We start from the raw sequence: 11118 nt of genomic DNA on the forward strand, positions 1-11118 counted from the left end.
ATATGTGGCTTGCGAGTGAGTGAAAATAAATGCATTTTGGTTGACCTTGCAGCTAACAGACCACTACAACTTGTATTTTCCTTGGCACTTCTCATTTGTTTGCCTCTCTGCGAGGCTAAACCTATTTTCAGTTGCTTGAACAATAAGTCAAACTTGATAATAGTGTTTGCTCGAAATTAAAAATTGTAAAACGTGATGGAAAAGGCTCAATGAGTGGGAAACAATGCCACAATACAATAGCATAGAGCATGCTTCATCTGGGCAGTATCACAGTTGCTTAGCTACTGAAATACATGATTGAACACGGAAAATGTTGTATACAAATTAGGCTATTATGAGAGGATACATTCAAGAAATACTCACTATAAGTGTGGAATCATACAAAAAGATAGAGATTGCATAATCTTATAATATTTAAATGATTAAATGTCTTTGTATTAATAAAAACTGGAGGACATGGCGGTCAAATAATGTATTCTGGCTTAAACTGTATATTGGTTTTCATGAAACCTTCAACAACACACACACAGACACACAAGATCCAAGCTCCCTTGTTTAACGGTGTACATCAAATATTGTCAGTCATGGTCTAAATAGAGCATGCTGGGACTTCAGGGATATTCAGTCATCTCCTAGGCTTGCTGATTCTGCTCTAAGAATAGATCAAACTCTGAGCCGATGTCCTATTTTGTTCTTATCTAGCAGGCAAACATAAAAATAATCCATCCGTCGGAACACAAATTTGAGCATATCTGCCGTGTCTAACTTGGATTCAGTGATGAAAGCACGTTGGAAACGCCTGTCGATGTACAGCCTCTTTGGCTCTAAATTACTGATTTTGATGTGTGGTACCCTCCGGGGTCAGGATGGGTATAACTAAAACAATAGTTGACACTGATATGATGCAAAAACACTGTTCTTGAGTTCTTATCCTGCATGTTAGCACACAATAGACCAGTCTTTTAAACTCTAATAAGCCTTCATCTTGTACCCAAGTGATGTACATGTGCATCCAATTATACATCACACTCCTAATGTCAAGTAAATTACAGCCAGGGGACATCACTTAGCGTACAGCACTCTTAAAGGAAATACACTCAGTATCAGAGGAGTCAGGGAGTCTACATGCAGATGCAGCTCTGCAGGATTAATTCATACACATTAAGTATTGGCATACATGAAGGCAACTAGTGGGCCTATAAAACCCTCACCATAACCAACATGTGAGATCTCAAAACCGATGTGATGCTGCTGCTGCCAACACAGTCACGTGAGTCATGGATGGACCAATCACAGGGATCCTTTAACTATTTCTGTCTTACCCCTCAAGGTGTTAATGTTATAACACCCACACAGTTATGACAACTACACAAGAGCACGCGTTGTGTTTTTTAAAGTATGTTTTCTCACATGCATCACTAGCTTCTGTGCTAAAGTTGAGCAGATGTATTGATCCTCAATAGGCCCCAGCATCACCGCGATGCCCAAAAAGCGAACCCTGAACGCAGCAACATTCACGCCCTCATAAACACGCAGGTGACACCTGTCCACCAGAGGACGACCAGCACTAAAATCACACCGGTGTGCAGCACTCCTCTCCTCGCGGCGTGCAGCCTCCCTCAGCATCCGTCCCTCCTTCCTCCTCCTCCTCCTCCCGCCGCCACCGCCGCTGCTGCCCCGGCATCTTCTCCGTCTCCACGCCGAGGCGAGAGGGAGCCCCCGGATCCGAAGTGCTCGGCGTCAGTTCGTACTTTCGGTTCTCTAGCTTTATGAAATTAAAACTCATACAGCTAGATAACCAAAGATACAAACTAAGCCATCGTCTCTTAAAGGGGCCGCCTCTCCGGTACACACAGAGAGAGTGCGAGAGAGCCTGCATGTGGTAACATTGCACTGAGAGCCACACACACACACACACACACACACACACACACACACACACACACACACACACACACACACACACACACACACACACACACACACACACACACACACACACACACACACACACACACACACACACACACACACACACACACACACACACACACACACACACACACCTTTATATCAAATCAAACTTGCAGTGTTGCTCTACAAGGAGTCTACTTTAGTGCTCAATCAGCATTTGAATTGGCAAAGCAAAACAATTGCAGGCACCTTTTTCGGTCATTTTGCAACCCAATCAAAACCAGTATACAGTAATTTTGTAATATATAAACGTAGGCCTACATTGTTCCAGGGGTGCATGTTGCCTGTGGTAAACACTGAGCTTTTACACTGCTCCAGATTTGAGCCACTATTATACCGCATCAGGCCTAACAGGCAAGCAAAGTTCCCATCTAACAGCCATCAGTAATGTCACAGCTATAATTTACATTTCTGGAAACCACAAAAGCACAATCAATCTGATGGAACACATTAAAAACCTCCTAATCAGAATTAAAGTTATAACCAAATAATCTACCACCTATATAAATCCAGCATCCCACTTACTTGAACATCAGCTAGGCTATAACTCCTCTCCACTACAGCCATGTCCTCCAACAATTTCCGGATTGGATTTGTTTCTGTGTTATTAAAGGCTGATCGCTCCCGATGAGAGTATATATTGTAAAAGAGCAGAATATAAAAGCTACAAAGTGTCCTGTGTCTCTACACAACTGTGTCCTCTCCCTTACACACGCGAGCTGCGACTGACAAGTGCAGAGAGTCCACGTGCTGAGCAGAGGGGATAAACTCCGCCTCAGCGCGAGAGAGGGGGGGGGAGAGAGGGAGGGAGAGAAAGAGGGAGAAAGGCGGGAATCTGAAATCATTAACGCCAATTTGAAAATGAATTAAAGTGTGTGTCAATCAGGACTTAACTCTCCCAGATGTCCTCATTCGGCGGTTGGCCGTAAAATAAAGTGAAGTGCGTAATTATTTCTTTTTGAAGATGGAGCTGGGTGGATGACATTTTGAGAGAAATGGCTGTTTTATTGAGAATTAAAATTGATATTTCTTAAACTTTCAGGATTTGGAAATGTCAGCTTTGTAGCTACACCTATTTACGGACACATTCACATTTAAGTTTTTTCGGTTGAAATCACAAGCTAAAATGATAGAAGTCATTTTCATTTAAGGTTAGGATATCATTTAATCATTTAAAGAAGCAAAACAAAAGGCTAAAAACACAACCATCCAAATTATTATATAATAATTGATAAGCTGCATGATATTGTACAATCAGCTCTTTAGAGAGAACAGACATTTACTGATGTGATAGAATCGCATTTGGAAACATCAGCAAAATAAGCCTATTGCGTGCTACTCTTTCATATAACCTGATTTTGGCTGCATGTTAGCTAATTATTAGAATACAATGACTTACAATAGCCATGTTTAGTTAAACAAATGTTGCTGTGTTTTATTTTATTTTAATATAATCTAACTATTGAGGCTCGCCGTTCTGCTGAGGAATATAGGTGCAGAAAAGGCCCACGCCTATATGGCTAAACCCCTGATAGCATATTCAGGCAATATACAGCCCCTTATCCATTGTGATAATATGATAGATATCTGGGCTGAGAAGATGAGATAATACATGAGATAACAATCACACACTATGATAAAAGAAGCCAGTAACAGAGACAAGACCAGAATAGCAACTTCCAATATCTATTAAAGTTTGAAAAGGATATTTAAAAAGGTGCTATGTGTGTGTGTGTGTGTGTGTGTGTGTGTGTGTGTGTGTGTGTGTGTGTGTGTGTGTGTGTGTGTGTGCGTGCGTGCGTGTGCGTGCGTGCGTGTGTGTGTGTGTGTGTGTGTGTGTGTGTGTGTGTGTGTGTGTGTGTGTGTGTGTGTGTGTGTGTGTGTGTGTGTGTGTGTGTGTGTGTGTGTGTGTGTGCAGGTAAACCCATAAAAGAGCAGCAGCGAGCTACAGTCTCGGTTTCCAAACGAAGCTTGCATCAGATAGCAGTTACATATCTGATTATTGCGCATGGGCAATCTGTTAGTATGGAGGTGCTCTGCTGTCAGGCTGCTGCTGGTCCAGCTCTACTGTATGAATCCTCTGCTACTCTGCATCATTTATAAGAAGATGCAATCAGCTGTGGCCTCTGCTGCTGACTGTCATCCTGTAATTGAACTTACACAAGTGTGCGGTCACTGCGGGTTAAGAAGAGCAGTAAGGCACATACAATTATTTAAGAAACACAATATAATCCTTGTTCTACATTGGCATGAGAGCAGTGTTCGTTTTGATTGGATGCACAACCCTCAATGCTCCTGAGCATGCGCGACCAGGGCGTTGGGTACACGTGCATCCCTTTCTTGTAGCTTGCAAAGTATCATGCCAAGCCATGTGTTCACTGTAATGAATAATAAAGGTACCCGTGTATAAACGTATAAACCCACCATCACTATAGTGTTTAAATTCTAAATTGTATTTAAAACTCTCAAATCTTAATATTGCCCACATTTTGTCTCCAACATTTGTTGCCTTTACTTAAATCAAATCTAACCACTCCAGAGCAGCCCTGTATTAAAATGCATTATAACGTTTAGTTGCAAATCAAATTATTGCAGAAATACATTACATTACATTATACACTATTAATTCCCGGTGATAAAGTGCATTCAGTCAACTGTGGTAATTGCTTGCAAATTACGAGGTGTCCGTGTGTGTGCGCGCGTCTATGTGTCCTCAGATGGATTTTCCCACAAACAAGTGACAGGGAAAATTTAACTCCCCCCTTTCTCACCCTCCAAAAAAAGAAAGAAGTCAACATCAAGTTCAACAACGTGCCGGGAGAAATTAACATGACAATCAGGTCTGGGATCCTCGGGGTGCCCCCCCCCCCCCCCCCCCCCTCACAACAGAGTCTGGCGTCAGCCCCGCTACACTTTCCCAGGCTCTCAACAATATCTCCCTGCTGAACTCTGCACTGCAGCCCGGGGCCTCCCCCTCCTCCTCCTCCACCTCCTCCCCCTCCTCTACCACTACATGAATACTTCTCACATGAGCACATGGCAGCGAAGAGCCTCATTAAATATTCTGCAGTTTGCATAAACTTTAATGCGGGCTAATTGGCATGCATGATGAGAAAAAACCTGTAGGATTTTTCCCATGGATTGAGCGCTGCTCAAGAGGCATATGGCACATTTGACATGCTTTAATGTTGCTGTAATATTGCATTCAAAATGTGTTGTCATTATATTAGCATCAATGTATCAGTTACATAAATTACTACAAGAATAAACATATTTTAGAAGTATTTTCAGGCTTTGGTCTTTACGACATGTATTGTATTCTCTTATTTCTCTGATTGCCTAACGTACAAGCAAACACCGAAATAAGCTGCCAAATATACTCACAATTTACTTGAGTTTCTTACAAAAATACATCCACATTCTCTGGATTTTGTAAGTCTATAATTAATTGAATTGTCATTTGTCCCAAAATACGTCCTTTCTGCACTCCATCCATAAACTGGGATTGATATTAAGAGAGAGAGAGAGAGAAAAATAGAGAGAGAGAGAGAGAGAGAGAGAGAGAAGAGAGAAAGAGAGAGAGAGATAGAGAGAGAGAGAGAGAGAGAGAGAGAGAGAGAGAGAGAGAGAGAGAGAGAGAGAGGGATGCCTGCATGCGTGGCAAAAGTGCAACACAACGCCTGTTAGCGATTTTCCTTTTAATTTTATATTAGATTGAACCCGCTGCATTAAGGAAGAGCTCCGAACAATATTATGTAGACAATTCTCTCTTACCGGATAAATAATAATAATGATGCATTTTATTTATATAGCGCTTTTCACAACTCAAAGATAACATGGTGGTGCATCTGGCTAACAAGCGGATTTTTTCGATGCGATTCTTATTTCTATTTCAAAACAGGATAAAACAGGATAAAGCAGGATAAAGCAGATCATACAGGAGTGTGAGAGCAGCGTTTGCAGCAGTGAGAGAGGCGAGGCGAGGGAGGATGATGATGATGATGATGATGATGAGGAGGAGGAGGAGGAGGAGGAGGAGGAGGAGGAGGAGGAGGAGGAGGAGGAGGAGGAGGGAATACAGACCCAGGGCCTATCAAATGTGTCAAACAGGCCCTATGATATTTAGGGGAAATAAACGGGAATATAAAACAGCAGGTTGTATGTTGCTGCATGGTTTTGTGTTTTGAAGTAGAAATAAGAATCGCATCGAAAAAATCCGCTTGTTAGCCAGATGCACCACCATGTTAATGCAGTGGTTAATAATAATGCAGCCTAAAACATAAATGTCATAATTATAATTCTTTTAAAAAATCCTCTTTTTATCGTTTTTCTTTGGAAAAACGAATTTGTGTTATTTTCCTCAAAATACGTATTTTTGTTAACTCAGAAGTCTGAGTGTTGTTGTTTTACAGAAGCTGAACATGGATGGGATTGTGTTGTTATTAATTTACTGTGGAGGATTGATAGATTTACAACATATAGTATTTTTCACGTCAGGAGAAGCATGTCTAATATTCTCTATTATCCAGGATCAAATGTTCTCAAATCGATACGAAGGTAAGAAAAGTCTGGGCTTGTTGCTGCTGGCGTGTTCTCTCTTGTGGTAGGCTATATGGGATAAAGATGCTAACCTTTGAATAAAGAAGGAAATAATCCAAGAAGGCACTTTATGATGTAGCAATTTACTGTAGGTCTTGCATGCTGCATGCAGGTGTTTTACAGCCTGTTTATGATCGACTTGTGACATTGGAATAATAAATTCAGTCGGTTATATTGTCTCCATTTCTCACATACACACCAACATAATGTGTGTTTCAGGAGCAAGGGAAATTAATGTTAACGGGTTAGAACTTAAACACAGAAAGGCGTAAAGAGATGCAGTGTACAGTAACATGCATCTGCAGCAGGAAACAGCGACACACGTTGGTGAGAAGGAACATGACTGTTTACAGTGACATGTAACCTTGTTTTATAAGGAACTGTATTAATTAATTAATTACACACATTGTATGCGTTTGCAAAGTGACGAAAACAAATAAAAAAGAGGAAAATAAAAAAGTAAACCTAAAACCTATTCTGCTGCAGACAAAGTTTATGAATGTAAATGAATACACTTTACATCTGTAATGTAAAAGCCAATCATCTTCTTCATGCAATACAAATATTCGTACTTAAATAATAAAATGATACTCATTGAAAAGTTTTAGGACTATTAACAAACAATACACTGCTGTTTAAAAATGAACAGCTTTACTGTTTTAATACAATAAATCCTTATGAGCTAAAAACGTGTGGTAGTTGTAGATAAGTTAAATACTAAAATAGTAAATGTGTTAATATTATTTATATGATTAATATTATTATTATTGAACATGAACATTAAAAACAGGATACAGTGGAGGAACACTTAAATGAAAAGTGTGTTGATGTTTATTTCACACTGCTACAAAATGATAAAGTTATATTATGTCTTGACAACACAGTAACACCATGCTCTTGATAATAGACTATTAGTATTCTTTATGTGATTTTGAAAAGTGACATTTCTTATTATTACAACATGTTGGTCTACATCCTACCTTATATGAAATGTTAACACATTTTATATTTTCTGAATAAAAGGCACTCTTATCAACTCAACACACTATAACATGTATTGAAAAGCCAAAAGAGTCGTTTAACACTGTAGTTGTTGAGCTGTAAAAAAAACCCTAATAAACTTATTTTGATGTCTGCTCTCTACCTATTTTCACACTAATTCATAACATTTTGTTTATAGCAGTATCTCTTTAAACGGCATGTTCTGATTTTATTAGCTTTTAGATCTTATTTTGGCTTCATCCTAAAATTAGGACCAGATAAGCTCTTCTCACTGCAACAGTGGCTATTTAGAGCAGAAGAAAAATAATTAAATTGTTTTTGACGGTTTGTTGTTGCATTTGTTGTTCAGTGAGTTGTATCAGAATATAAATGTGACTCGCTCATTTAACGTTTCTAAATATGTTTGAAGTTGAAGGATTGTGCAGAGCTGACCTTTGAAGAGAACGTTATCTTTTATCTGAGTTTTTTCTTAATTTTTGTTACTCATTGTTAAAGAATCATAGAAGAAATTAAGTGTATATATAATTGTATATACTTTTAAAATATGGGAAATTAATGGGATGGTTTCCTTTAAACAATACTGTCATCACTGTGATCTTAAATAAGCAGATATTGATGTTCATTTATCTTTATATTGTTTTTTTCAGTTTGTCTGCTGTTTGTAAATAATGCAATTAAAAATATAACTGAGAATGATTTGTAACTGAGATATATACATGTTGTACCTCTCTTTTTGTCTCTTTTATGAACACTGGTGTTAATGTCTCATTTTACAGCTTCAAGGCCTCATGTTAGATTGAAAAGATGTAACTGAAGACAGCATCAGGCTCAAGTCTGGCCTGTGTGACTGAGTCATCCAAAAATTACACATGTGTAATTAAAAAATAATTACAACCATTGTTCTGCTCTGATATTAAGCTACAGAATGTTCCAATTAAAAAGGTATACATATTAAAGACTAGTAATATAAGTAAAACAAGTTTAAAATATTTAAAAATCAATACTGTCTGATTTTTAAAAGAAAGAGACTTTGTAAATACAACATTAAGAATAGATTAATAATATATTTCCAATAATACAACATTTTGTCCAAAGGAGATTCGTTTTTAGAATAATACACTTTCTCAATTTTGTGTGCAATGTCAGTACTGAGAAATAAAATAAAAGTTATGGACTGTGATTTTCGGATAAATATTGTTACACATTTACACTGGAAATTCAACCTTTCAACCAAGTGACATTAAACAAAAATACACGCTGTGTGCAATCATACAAAAGTTATCTTCATTAGATGGTTAATAAAAACGAAATTAGAGATGGTCATGAAAAAATAAATTGTATAAAGAAATTAGTACTTTTTTACTCATCACTAAATGTAGCATTTTTTCGAACACATACAAAAAAATAGCCTATTCTGTATTTGAAAAGAATACATTTCGTTTATAAAACGATGCAAACAAGTTATAATCGTGAAATTGCAACTAGTCCCAAAAAAGTCAACATTGTACAGAAATGTCACAATTAACAAAATCACTCATAACTTTAAGATGCCGACACACAGATGTCAGACATTTTGTATAAACATTAAAGTAGCCCGAGAGAGGACAGGCATTGCATGGTAAACATTATCTACACTTTATGTATCAATTCAGTAAAGTTCTTACCACAGCAGGCTCGTGCAGGGACCTGTTAGTTCCTCCTCGGGTTCATGCGAAAGAGAGAGAGAGCGAGCCTGAGCCCTCGTGCCTTAATATGAAGCAGGCTGGGTTTTATGCTAATCTGAGTTGACACCGACCTGTGTTCCATGAATAGAGGAGGGCACCTCAGCCTGCTTTCCCACGAGCCGCATTCCTACGGTCAAGTTCAAGCTCAATGCGCGAACCACCATTACTATGCGAGGCGTGCCGCGTGACTAATTCCAAAAGGCGCGCACTCCCAGTGGGAGAGTTCTCTAACATGTATGTTAAGTGGTCTTACTTTTACAATTCATGTATTTGGTTTTTGTTGTTGCACCTTACAACATGCTTTGGCAATACTGTGTTGTTCTGAAATGGTCAATAAAGCTCATTTGAATTTCAGTTCTTCACCTTGTATTCAAATGCAGTAGCAGCAGATAGATAGATAGATAGATAGATAGATAGATAGATAGATAGATAGATAGATAGATATAGATAGATATAGATAGATAGATAGATATGTAGATACTAGATAGATATTTATTCCAAATATATTACATTTTATAACTATTTCCTAACCTTTTTTGGGTGGACTTGGGCAACAGATGATAAAAGGGCCACATCAAAAAGAGATAGCAGCCCTGATATGCTCACATACTGCCTAATAATCGTTTTTGCTCTGTTTTGGTGGTGACTCATTGCAGTCAACCAATGAGCTCGTTAATTATTTATAGCAATAACATTCAGCTAAACTTTCTTCACATCATAATATTTATAATCAAACGTTTTAAGTATTCTTTTCAATTTTGAAAAGAAACACACTATTTATTAGCAAAACTTTTGTTTTGTTTGAAACTAATTCTTCTTAGGGACTGGAGGAGAAGGATGAGCTCTTAGCTAATAACTGCAGTAATGTATAAGAACAGTTAATGATAACTTTCTAAAAAATACTTCATGTATTGCAATGTGTTTGTTATAGGTTATGAGTGTTCACCCTCAATCAAAGAAATTCAAAATGATCATAAAAACAAAACCACAGATATAGTCACAGAACTTGGATATTTCAAATGAGCTTATTTGACAGGTTTATATTCTGTTTACATATTGTATTGGATTTATACGTCTCATTTAAGTTTATCTCTTTTAATTTCATGGATGATTTTCAATTTGAAAACAGTGAAGTTCAAAACTTTTTGTAAACGACTGTATCGACACCCGATCAATTGTTGAGCTAAGGAATAACAATGACATATTTTTGGTATTAAATTAGTATTTCATAATAAGATTGACATTTGTAAAAGTAGAACAGCATATCAGTAACTAGACAGTCAAGGGTAATTGAAAACTTATCTTGAACTCGTTTGGTTCTAAAACCACTTATTTCTGATAGTTTCTTATTCATGTGATACATAAAAAATATATTTAGCCTTCAGATAAGATTTGACACATACATATTCTTTGAACATTTTAAGGCTCACACAATTAAGTAAAAAAACTTGTATCCATGTTTTCAAAAGCCAAAGACAGCCCTACAGGTCAGTGATGATACAGTATGGTATACTTGACAGTCAAGCTTATAAAACACAGAAACACAGATGATAGCTTACACACGTTTACGAAGTTACCACAAATCAATTGCACATTACATCAATAAATATATATGTTTTATAATGACTTCAAATAAAATCAAACACACACGTTATAAGAAATAAAAACAACTTAATTTATTTCCAGAAAGACTTGATTTGTCCCTTTAAGAACCATAAAAAACTAAATCCTATTCCAGTGCAGGACGTTTGCATGCCTTATTGTTCTGCATCCACAAAACACCATTTTATTTTAGCTTGGTCTGCTTGCCAAGATTTGT

General features: G+C 37.5%; 1 long non-coding RNA gene across 3 annotated transcripts in view; it reads right to left on the reverse strand.

Annotated features, from left to right (window-relative positions):
• The window catches only part of LOC117462800 (uncharacterized), a 32508-nt gene extending 23119 nt beyond the window's left edge, over positions 1–9389 (reverse strand). For 2 of the 3 annotated variants that reach the window (XR_004553842.2, XR_004553841.2), the window contains exon 1: positions 9240–9389. This is a non-coding gene — a long non-coding RNA (uncharacterized lncRNA). Of the gene's footprint in view, positions 1–2499; positions 2693–9239 lie in introns of those variants that run through there. The other variant, XR_004553843.1, reaches the window with a different exon arrangement.
• Positions 9390–11118: the final 1729 nt, after the last annotated feature.

Source organism: Pseudochaenichthys georgianus, chromosome 17 (assembly GCF_902827115.2).
Source record: "Pseudochaenichthys georgianus chromosome 17, fPseGeo1.2, whole genome shotgun sequence".
Lineage (NCBI taxonomy): Eukaryota > Metazoa > Chordata > Actinopteri > Perciformes > Channichthyidae > Pseudochaenichthys > Pseudochaenichthys georgianus.